Genomic DNA, 12,530 nt, shown 5'->3' with positions numbered 1-12,530 from the left:
TCTACTGTGAGGTTCCTGTACTGCACATGAGGAAGTATAATATTATTGAAAGATAGACCAAGAGTAGTTCTCAAACCTCAGGGCAATCGCTGAAAAATAAAGCCAAAGTACAAAGATAGTATTGAAGATAAGATGATGCCAAAGGTGCAACTTAAAAAAAGGTAATTTCTCATGCAAGAACGGATGCACAAATAGAAAACAAGTAATACAGTAGAAATGTAAGCTGAACAGTATAGATAATTCTATTCAATGCAAAGAGTCTAATGATTTTAATTAAAAACATTGTCAGGATGAAATATTAAAACCAACTACCTGTTACCTATAAAACACACTTTAATTATAAAGACCAAGATAGATTAAAACTGAAAAAATAGAAAAAGATACAGCAAGCTAATAGAAGAAAGTTGGAGTACTTTTTATTAAGGTCGGACTTAAGAATGAGGAGATACCAGAGATAAAAGTGATCTCAAATGATGATTGTATGACAAAAAAATCAGTGTGCATACACTTAAACACATGGCTTCAAATTACATGATGCAAAAGCCGTGAAACTGAAAAGAGAAATAAGCTACAACAGGAGACTACAACTGAGACTTCTGTAGCCTTCCCTCAAAAATTTATGGAATAATTACACAAAAAATTCTGTAAGGAGTGGGAGTTATGAACACTTTTAGCAAACTTGACCTCATTAATATTTATGAGTCATTCCACACTACAAGAGCAGACTGCATATTCACTTCAAATGCATACAGAATATTCACCACTGGACTATATCTTGGGACATAAAATAAGTCTCAATAAAGATTAAAGAGATAAATTTGTAATTTAAGAAATTATTCATAACTTAAATTTAAGAGATTAAATGTATAATAAGGCACATCTTCTGGCCATGATAGAATTAAGCCTGAAAACTACAAATGAAATGGGAAAGTCTCAAATATTTGAAAGTCAATTAAATAATCCATGAGTCAAATATGGTGTCATAAGGGATGTTAGAAAATATCTGAGTGTCATGGTTTATGTCTGTGGCCCCCAGGACTCATAAGTTTGCATTGTGCATTTGTGATACTTCATTGTCTAGTGCTTGGATTGGTGTCAGTGTACCACCCACATAGGGGTGGAGCCAGGATGTGATGTAATGGCAAGGAAGAAGGTGTGTCTTTCTCTTTGCTGGTTCCTGCTTGCTGTTTGCAACCGCCATGAAAGGTGGCCCAGCCATGCCTGCCTGCCTTGGAGCCAACTGAGTGTGGACTGAAACCTCCAAAAACTGTAAGAAATAAACCTTTCCTTTCTCAACTTGGGCTTCAGGTATTTTGTCTCAACGATGAGTAAAAAATAACTAAGACACTGAGAAACAATGAAAGTGAAAGTGAGGCAGCCAGGCCGTGACTAAAGGTACGAGTATTAGTAAATAACAGTATTAGGGAAATAGCTTTCAAATCAGTGACCTAAATTCCCACTTTAAGAAACTAGAAAAAGAAGAGCAAATTAAGCCTGAAGAAAGCAGAAAGCAGAAAATGATAAATAGTGAAGTTAAAATGAATGAAACAGAAAACAGAAATGCAATACAAATTATTTTTTGACAAAGATAAATGAAACTGATAAAGCAAGCCTGATTGGTTGAGTAACCAATAAAAGATATAAATTACTAATAATAGGAACAAGAGAATGGACACTACACAGATCTTACAAATACTGAGAAGATATTAAAGAGAAAGGAAAAACCTTTGGTCAGTAAAATTGATCAGATGGACCAATTCCTGAAAAAACACAAACTTACCTAAACATGTCAGTAACCCGAGTAATTTTATGTCTATAAGGAGACTGATTCATAATTTAAATCTTCCAAACAAAACAAAACAAAAATAAAGCTTTCAACGAAGAAAACGCTCAGCCCAGATGTTCTCAATAATGAACTCTATCAAACACTAAATGAAAAAATAATATCAAATCTTCCAGAAAAAGAAGAGGAAGGAACATTCTCCAGCACATTTAGTGAGGCAGCATTACCTTGATAGCAAAACCAAAGAGTACAAGAAAGAAAACTGGCATATTTTACATAAATGTTGATGGAATCACAACAAAATTTTAACACATTCAAATCCTTCAGCACTACATAGAAAAACCAAAGTGTATCGTGAACAAATTAAGTTTGCCCCAGGAATGTTAGGTTACTTTCACATTCTACAACCAATCAATTTAAAAAGGAAAAACTGCAAAGTCATCTAAACTAATTCAAAAAATTAAGAATTACTGATGGAAATTTAAAAAAATCTCATATTGAAAACTCCAAAACAATACTGAAGGAATTAAATAATTGGGGAGCTGTGTTATGTTCCTGAATGAGACTGCCTAAAAATTAATAAGATGAAAAATAAAAATAGGCATTTAAAGGGCTGATAATTTTCAATGAAGATATGGAGTGACGTAAACTCTCATACACTGTTGCTGAGATTGCTAAGTGGTAGTCACTTCAGAAAGTAGCTTACTGGAGTCTTAAAATGTTAAATATACTTTCAGTGCTTCATCCAGAAATCTTGCTTTTAGGATTGTACACAAGAGAACTGGAAACAAAGGTCCTCACAAACATTTATATTTGAATGTTCAGAGTGGTTTTATTATTATTGGCTCTAAATTGAAAACAAATCAGTTGCTTACAGACAGGTAAATGAATAAATGTATGCAGTTCATATGCACATATGGAACACTATACAATAACGAAAAAGAAGGAACTATGAAGAAAGAATGAATGGTATGAGAAACACTGTGAAAACTCTCAAAATCTTGTGTTAAGTGAAAGTTCAGCAACAATAAAGAAGAATGAAATCATGTCATTTACAGGGAAATGCTTGGAGGTGGAGACCATCATGTTAAGCATAATAAACCAAACTCAGAAAGTTAAATACCATGTTTTCTCTTATGTGAGCAGCCTAAAAAATAAAATAAAGGGAAAGTGATAGGAAAGTAGAAGATAAACTTTTAGAGATGAGGACGGGGATTAGGTGAGAGAGGAAAAAAGAGGGAGGTCACCAGGATGAAAATAATTAAAATGTTACCATGCACTATGCCCTAAATAAATCTCATTATTCTGTATTAGAAATACATGGGCTGAGAAAACTCTTTACTATGCACTAACAAAGCTCCTTATCTAGCAAAGCACCTTTTGAAGAAGAAAATCTTACTGATTTGATAAATAAGTTTTATGCTTAAACAAGAAAAAAAAAAGCCAAGCACAAAAGAATATACTTTTTTGCATTTTCTTTTATTTTAAAGAGGATAAAACCAAGAAAAATGAAAGAGACTAAAATCAATAAAAATAAACCAGTATAAGTGATACAGGACTTCAAAACCTTATGAAATCAGCAACAGTTACCATAATGCCTTTTGATGTCTTCAAAATAGCTGCAGATACCTGTGGACATAGTAAAAATCAAACAGAACAGAATAGAGCAGAAGCAATAAAAACAAAATAACGAATGCAATAAAGGACTTCAAAATAAGCCAACACTAAATCCGAAATGGCTACCATAATATGTCTGCTATCCTTTAAATAGCTGTTCATGCCATCACATTTAAGATAATCAAACAAAACCCCACCCAACAAAGCAATGAAAATGATGTGGTTTCCAGGTGGGGATCACCTCCTGGTGAGGCCTGGTTGTCTCCCCCTACAGTCTGCGAATAGTGTGACTCACAAAGAGAGGCTTGGGAAAAGAATACATCTTTAATCATTTTATTTTTGTGATTTTCTGCAAAAGGCAAAACTAGAGGAGAAAAATCCAGATCAATGGTTGCCAGGGAGGGAAAGGAGGAAGGCCAACTGCAAACAAACACAAAGAAACTTTTTTGTAACAGAAATCTTTTGTATTGTGGTATGGGCACCTGTCTATATCTGTTCATCAAAACTCACTAAATGATAGGTTAAAATTCGGTGAAATTTATTTTATATAAATTGTACTTCCTTTAAACTAATTTAAAAAAATGATGCATCTCTGTGCCTGTCATGGATGCGGAGATTGGAGGGCAGGTCTGAGTGACCTGCCAGAGGTGGTCTTGCACTATGGTGGCTCCTGTACCACTCTGGATCTGTAAGAGCCGTCGCTGGAGACGGGGTCCAGGGGAGCATGAGGAGGTCTGGGGAGCGGTGTGTCTCTGCGTGAGGAGGATGGCGGAGATGCCAGAGCTCCTCATTGCAGCTGCATCGGGAAGCAGAGCCAGCCTGCTTACAGAGAGGAGCAATTCCACGCTTACGAAGCCACAGGTTAGTGGGACCAAGGAGTGGCAAGTACAATTGGGACACCAGAGGCAACTCTGCCAGCACCTCCAGAGCTTTGGGAACGCCAGTTTGGGTGCATTCTTGCTGAAATGTTCAAGCTCAAGGAGGTGGGAGGCCACTGACATGGCCCCTCCTGATTGTTCCTGGACAGCTGTGGAAGAGGTCATGTCCCCAGTCACTATATGAAGGCTGGAGTAGTGTGTGACAAACCAAGGAATTTCCAGAAACTAGAACAGAGGTGTGGAGCAGGTCCTTCCCTCTAGGCAGGCCCTTCAGAAGAAGCGGTGCTGCAGGTGCCTTCGCTTGACTTCTGAACTCCAGAACTTCGACACGATGTGTTTCTCTTGTTCTAAGCTAACTGGGCTTTCTAGTAGCTGCAGCAAACGGTATAATACCACCTTGTGTTTTAGGGGTTTCACCCCCTTCCCCACAGGAACCCTACTTTGGTAACCCTCGTGCCCAGGCTGATACACAGAGGGTGCTGTAGGTGCATTATTTCCCAACCCACCTAAGGGATAGCTTCTCTTGAGTTCCAGCTTTCAGATAATTGTTTTCCAATTACAAGCAGAATGCTGGCCCAATTCTTACTACGTGTGGTGCCTTCTTTTTAAGAAGCGCCCTGTAATAATGCCAACAAAAGAGAAAGGAGGAAAGGCCAGCTTGCATTTTTTGTAATCAAAAACTGTGTATGCCCAGCAATAAAAGCTTAATGGATTTGTGAATATATCCACTAAAATTTAGTAAATATATGAAGGAAATGCTAGATGGATGGATGGATAGTTGGATGGGTGAATGGTGGAATGGAGGAATTTGCCATAACTCAAGTAAGAAAATAAAGTAACAGGTGAATTGCATAAAAGGTATAGCATGTTTGGAAAGAGGAGATTTTGGAGTATCTAAGTGTGTGTTTGTGTGTCCTTTTGATCCTCCTCGAATAGACTGCATGATAGATGGAGATTTTATACGTTTAATATTCCCTCCCAACTCAGTGTGCTTTACATCCAGATAAAAGGGGCCATAAATCTCTCCAGGCAGAGCATGCTCCAGCCCTGCCTTCCTCCCTTCTCAGAGATCTTACTTGGAAATACAGCTCAACAGTCACTGATGAATCATAGCGTCTGTGGAACAGTCCAGATAAGGTATAATTTACATTTTCATGTGATAATGCGCTACTCTTGTCATTTTCAAATTATTTAGAGCCACATTAATTTTATTGCCATGTACTGCCATCTGTGCCCAAGTGACCGGATGGCAGGGATTTAAGTGGCAGGTTTGTTTGGCATTTCTGGCATGGGAAATGCTCCTTTCCAGTAACACCAGGCTTACAGAGATGGAGCTGTTCCTCAGAGAACGTGCTTGTCACAACTCCCTGAAAAGTTGCAGTTTCAAGCCTACGGTGCTGTTTTTATTTTCCAGGTCTGTACAACAGTTGCTTAAAAAATAAGCATAAATCGCTCGGTGCTGTCGCTCTGTCTCTCACTGCGGAGACTTCCCCACAGGTAACACTATCTCCTCTCTCGCTGGAACGTCTGTGTTGGGGAAGGCTGGCAGCAGCAGGTACCAGATGGCTCTCCTGAAAGGGGTGTTTCTGGGAGAAGGGAAATCTTAGAGGAATTCTCCAGCTCTGCAGAAGAGCAGTGTCTCATGCCTGTCTGCAGATGTTCCCGTGGTCACAGCTACTTCAGCTGCTGCACTGGCCAAGGGGACCAGTTTACCATTCAGCCAAGGGGACCTCTGGCAGGAGGGGGAGAATGTCAAATGGAAACAGAATTAATCCCGATCTCTACACGGGACTCTTCTGTGTAATACTTCCAGACAAGGAGATTTCACAGTCTGATGCAATCCACCCTCCTCGGTTTCACCTAACCTTCACAATCCAGGGAGTTCGCAACACTCAGCAGTAATACTTCTTGCTACAGTGCAAATCCACTTTCTTATCCAGAAGCAGAGAAGAATCATTCTCCCACGTTCCTGCATTCCTTAAACAAATTCTCAGAATGCTATCCAATAAGTTAATGAGCAGCCTTTTAAAAATGAGAATAATTTCTGTTTCTCTAACCTAATTTACATTTGTCCATTTCCTGAGGTTCCATTCTATTAAATTTTAATTTGCTTCCCTCTCTTTCCAATTCTTTCAGAAGTCTTATGTCAGAGTTTTACTTCACAGGCTCACGGTCTCTTGGGCTCTAATAGATTGCACTTACGGGTAGGCTGGTTTTGTCCTCAAAGTGAGTTTTAGATTGCCCAACCAGCTGTGTCTAAAATAAGGAACTGAGATGAGATGATGGGAAAGTTGCAGTATTATTCCTTTATGGTTCTATTTATTCTTGTTATAGTATACATTCATGCCCAGGATTGAGCAGCTGTGTGTGTTTTAAAATATTTGTTTTATTATAGTAAGAACACTTGATACCAGACCTACTTTCTTAATATGTGAAATATTTTAAGTATACAATCAGGTACAATGTTGCACAGAAAATCACTAAAGATTATTTTCTCTTTTAACTATTTTGCCTGTTTATTAATAATTTCCCACTTTCTCTCCATTGCCACTGCTGGCAATCACCATTTTACTCTTTGATTCTATGAATTTGACTATTTTAGATTATGCACAGTATTTAGATTTGTGTGACTGGCTTTTTCACCTAGCGTCTTGTCCTTGAGGTTTAGCCATACTGCATACTCCAGTCACACATTAAAAATTTCTTTCTTGTTCAGTGTAGAATCGTATTGTATTGTATGTACATACTATCATTTCTCTATTTTTTTTTTAATTTGAGACAGGGTCTTACTTTGTAGTCCAGACTGGCCTTGAACTTTTTATATAACCCAGGCTAGTATGGAGGAATCACGGAAATCCTCCTGACTCAGTCTCCCAAGTGTTGGAATTACAGGCATGCACCACTATGCCTGGCTCTGCAGTTTCTCTATTTATTCACCTACTGATGGGCATTTAGGTTGTTTCCACATTTTGGCTATTGTGAATAATCCCACAGTGAACTTGAGAATGTTAACACAACTTTGAGATTTTGATTTCAAGTTTTTTAGGTAAGTACTCTGAAGTTGTGATTGCTGGATTATATTGTACTGCTGTTCTTATTTGAGAGACCTCAATACTGTTTTCCATAGTACCTACACTATTTTGCTTTCTACCAATATTGTACAAGGATTCTAAGTTTTTGACATTTTCACCAGCACTTACTGTCTTTTACTTTTTGTTGGTTGTTTATTTGTTTGACAGGAGGTATCTTGACAGGTGCAGACTGACAGCTCATTGTGGTTTTGATTTCATTTCCCCGATGACCAGTGACTTTGAGAATTCAAGTGTTTATTCAAATCTTTAGCCCATTTTAAAATCATGTGGTGAGGATTTTGCAGGAGTACCTAATGTATTTTGGAGACTAACCTATTACCATCTGGTTGCCATTCTTCCAGGTTACCTTTTACTAGTTTCTCCTCTTCTTAGGTGCTTTTGTTCTATTAATTACCGCATTTCTGGATACTAACAGCTAACTATCTGAAAAAGAAACTTAGGAAACAATTCCACTTATAATAGCTCAAAAATGATAAATCGCTGAGGAATAAACTAAAGAGGCAAATGTCTTGGATGTTGAAAACTGAAATGCTATGGAAGAAATTAGATAAGCACAAACAAATAGAAACCTCCAGCCCCGTGGTAGATTGACAACCGGTGGTAACACCCAGCTATACTGAATCAGTGTGGTGCTGGGTGAGGATGGCCCACCTGCCAACAGCTGAAGGGGAGAAGGGGAGAGGAGAAGTAATGCTGTTGGTTCTCCTGTGCTGTGAGTTCTCCTGGAGGAGCTCATCAAGCTTCTTTCTCGTTATGAACTTCGTTGTTCTCATCATTGGAGGAGCTTGGGACTTTGCCACTGAGAGTGGCTGTGCTTCACTTTGGAGGAGCTCTGGTCTTTGCTGTTGACATCATTTCCTGGCTCCAGAGAGGAAGATCATGTGCTGTTTAATCTCCTGCAGAAGGAGATACGAACACAGCTGTTATCATCAGAGAAGCTCGGGATCTTGTTGTCACTGAGGATGACTGTGTTACTTTTCAGGGAGCTCTGGACCATACTTTGAGCATTGCTTCCTGGCTTCAGTGCTCATCCTGCTGGCATAGATTTTCTAGCTTTCACACTGCTGACCTTTTGACCTTTCCAGTGCAGATCCTGTGAAACAGACCTGCATGAATCACTGTCGTGGGCTCTAGGTTTCCAGTTGGATTCATATAGAACACTGCCATAGGATCTAGGCCCATAGTTGGATTCTTTGGGTCTGTAGTGTATGAACAGATTTCCTAAAGATTTTGTATTTGACTCTTCGGGTGACTAATATAAAAATAATTCTATAAATTATGTGCCTGTTTCAGAGTATTTTCCTTGAAAACACCTCCTGTATTTATAGGCTAGAAGGCTTGATATTGTTAAAATGTCCAGATTATACAAAGCAATATCTAGATTCAATAAAATTCCTTTTTTGTGATCAATAAACTTAATTTATGCATTTAAAAATAAACAATACCAGAAATAAAATACAAGAAATATCACAAAAATGATAAGGATCTTTCATACCCACAAAGGACCTCGGTCAAAAGATCAACAAATAAGTACACAGAAGACGTGGAAAAATCACATGAAAAAGCAAGCAAAGAGAAATTCAATTTTTTAGTTCTAAATAGAATTACCGTGTACTGATGAGATAGAATGAAAAAGAAACTCACTGCTGGTGTATTGTAAATGGTATAATCATTTCTTAAAACTTTTATTTTAAAGAGAATAAAACAAAACAGAACAAAGTGGATCAGAACAAAACAGTGTAAGCAACACAGGATTTGAAAACAAGACAACAGGAGACTGACAGTGGCTATCATAATGTCTCTTGTTTTCTTTGAAATAGCTGTCCATATCTTCACACACAATGAATCAATGCAATTCTTACAAATATTCAAATGGACTTTTGATCTCACAGAAGCAAGAAAAAAATAATTCTTTAGCTCATATGAAATCACAAAAGATCTCAAACAGCCAAATTGTTGGAGGAAGAAGAACAAAGTTTAAGGCATCATAGGTCCTGTTTTTAAACTCTATCACAAAGGTACAGTAATCAAAACAGCATGCTAGTGGGTTAAAAACAGAAATGTAGATCACTGAAGAGGAAAAATCCTGTAAAAAAAATCTATATATATACCATAAACTGATTTTCAGCAAGGGTGTCAACAATACATAATGAAGAAAGGATAATTTCTTCAATAAATGGAATTGAGAAATCAGGTTATTCAGATACAACAAAATGAAATTGGACCTTTAGCTTATACTGTGTACAAAATTGACTCAAAATAGATTAAAGTGTTGTAATATCTGAAACTCTAGAATTTTTAGAATGAAGCAGGGAGAACCTCATGACATTACTCTTGGCAGGGATTTTATGTATATAATACCAAAAGCACAGGAGACAAAAACATAAATAAATGAATGAGACTACATGAATTTAAAAGGCCCTGCAAAGCAGAGGATGCAGTTATGTTTTGACTTTCTCTGATAAGTCTCTGAGTTTCTGTATTTGCAAACTGGGGGGTAGGAGGGTTGGAAGATGGGGTACTCAATCAATCACTGTCTCCTACTTGTATTTTAAAACATACAAAGTGAGCATCGAAATGTGGAGTGCTTTGGTGGCTTGGGAGGCGATATTAGAAAATATACTAGGTTGAATGCAAAGTTGTCATTTTTATAAGTCAAAAATCCCAATTTCACATGGTTCAATATAATATACTCAAATCTCATTTATCTAGACTTATTTGGAGAAATGATCTAAATTAGTGAAGGTTTGGATTAAGGGATTATTTTAGAGATGCAACTTTATTACATACAGGGGTTAATATTAACAGGAAATAGATCAACAAAGTAAGGCTTTCTATAGGTCCATGAAGAAATGATTTTAGTGTGTAATGATATATAATACACCTACAATAAGATAATCTTCAGAAAGGTGATTCAATCCAAAATGTATGCACTTGAGAAGTTTTGAGTGTTTAGCTTTAAATAATTTCCTTCTGATTTGCTAATAATCCTAAGGAAACTAATCCTTAGGATTCTTAACAATTCCTTCCTTCATAGAAGGCAGTTGTATGGCTGAAATTTACTAGTCTGAATTATTTCACATTGCATAATAGTGAATTCCAAATTAATGATGCTCAACTGCTCTATTCCTTACCTCAAGTTTGGATGGAATTAAAGGAAATAAACAGACATCAGCCCACAAAGTTCTGTATTGGGGAAGGGGGAAATATACTTCACAAAAATATATGTGACTTGAAAAGCAAGGCTGGTTTTTTTGCTTTTGTTTTACAGCTCATATATTGACTCTGAAGGCAGTTCCAGAGGCCAAGCCAAAGTAGGATTGCTGGTTCCAACAGCAAATGCAAAGTAAGTAGACAATATCCTTCAGAATTGCTTTCGAAGACAGCTTTAACATGAATGTACAAATTCTGTGTTTATGGCTCTTAAAAATGCTTGCATACACTTACTCTCTCAGGAAAACACACTTAATCTTTGATTTATGAGGTGTGACTGAAATATAAGGTAAATATTTAAATTCACAAAAATCTATTGCAGTAAAAGACACATTACATGAGTCTCCCTCAAAATATTCCCTTTCTGTTTTGAACTTACTCTGTCATTCTCACCATTTTCTGAAGCAGCTCTGGAAGTCCTCGTTCACGAGTGTCTTTATGAGGTGTGACCAAAGGAAAAAAATGTATACAATGAATGCTTTTGCCAAAGGCCATCCCACAGAAGGACAGGCTCATAAAAACACTGCAGTGTTCTCATGTACTTCATTCAGCTGATCTGGTGCGATGTAAATTCTGACCCTTCCCCCAAATCAAAATGACCATACAAGGTAAAGGTTTTGCTTGAGAACATTGAGGCAGCCAGAATAGCACAACTGGAGACAGGCATGGAAGAGACTTCCAGGCTGCTCTAGAAAGTGGCAAGAACTGGGGAACGAAGTGTGTTCAAAGTGAGCGAAGAGGAATATTGAGGATAATTAAAGGCAATGTGTCTTTTACTGAAATACAACTTAAAGAAATTAAACATGCATGGTATTCGTTGTACACTCATTTGATTTAGGATTTTTCAACTTTACAGTGGTACAGAAGTGATAAGCATTCAGTAGAAACTGTACTTTGAATTTTGAATTCTCTTCTTTTCCTAGGCTAGTGACACCTGGTACATGGTACAGTCTTCTTATGATGGTGACAGGAGCAAGTAATTACAGTTTCTGGTCAGCCACACAATCGAAAGGGAAAAATAGGATACTTTACAGTGTGTTGTGTTGCTAAGTTTTGGTGTTCCATTAATCAAATGTAATACATGTATTTTTGGCAATATATGCATTTTTTCCACTTGAAACATTACTGCTTACCTGAAACTGTAGAAGATACATATGTGTGTGATGAGGGTAAGGTCATTGACTGGTGTCCATTGCCCTCTCTTCTTGCTTTGTTCCTGCCCACAGGCAAGGAGGAAGTCTATCTCATCCTCTTGTGTGATGAAGACAGGTCTCCCAATCCAGCACAGCACAAGTCCTTCCCAGATGATGCTTGTATTGAGCTTCAATCTTGCATACTTCTATTCTAAGTTCAAATGCCTGGATTTCATCTTTGGAAGAGATTCATACATTTGTTCACCTACTATGTGCGAAGAATGCTGTTGGGAATAAAGATATAGAAAGAAGATATAGTCTTTATACTCAAGCTGTTCTATTTCAAGAGACAGACTTGCAGACAAATAATTAGAGCATAACAAAACTAGTGCAAATAGAAGTGTGCACAAAGAGCTCCAGGGCTCAAAAGAATGTCTACCTGAGCCCCATTCGTAACCTTCCACTGGCACCAAGACAGTTAATGTCACTGCCTTGCTTGTGAAAGAGACCTTGCCCAATGAGATGGATGCCCTGTCAGTGCAAGATGCCATCTCACACATTCACACACCACACCTCCCCTCTACCCCGTCATAGGTGATATCAGCTCTAATCCTCCCCTGATAATGAGTTAAATTACACAGGTGCTGTTAGATGTGATAGCTATTCATGGTGGGTTTGGCCGTGGTTGTGGGTGAAATCCTTCATCTCACTATGATCCTTCCTGGTGCTTTTTCCTCCCAGGCTACACAGGCAGTTGAAATGCCCAACAGTCACCATGGCAATAGGTCGCTCTTTCCATCTCCTATCAGTGCAC

The 12,530-nt window shown here is 37.8% G+C and overlaps 1 long non-coding RNA gene across 2 annotated transcripts; it reads left to right on the top strand.

The window, feature by feature from the left end:
* The first annotated feature begins 983 nt into the window (after positions 1-983).
* LOC134474094 (uncharacterized) lies at positions 984-12,029 on the top strand. 2 transcript variants are annotated; one of them, XR_010044700.1, is made up of 5 exons: positions 984-1,269; positions 5,282-5,415; positions 5,693-5,775; positions 10,642-10,716; positions 11,810-12,029. It is a non-coding gene; the product is annotated as an uncharacterized LOC134474094 (long non-coding RNA). The 2 variants fall into 2 exon arrangements; XR_010044698.1 differs by lacking the exon at positions 5,282-5,415 and having other exon boundaries at positions 1,050-1,269.
* Positions 12,030-12,530: the final 501 nt, after the last annotated feature.

Source organism: Cavia porcellus, unplaced genomic scaffold (assembly GCF_034190915.1).
Source record: "Cavia porcellus strain 051 isolate PalLab524CR breed Dunkin Hartley unplaced genomic scaffold, mCavPor4.1 scaffold_2, whole genome shotgun sequence".
Classification (NCBI taxonomy): Eukaryota; Metazoa; Chordata; class Mammalia; order Rodentia; family Caviidae; genus Cavia; species Cavia porcellus.
This window is presented reverse-complemented; position numbering and strand designations above follow the sequence as displayed.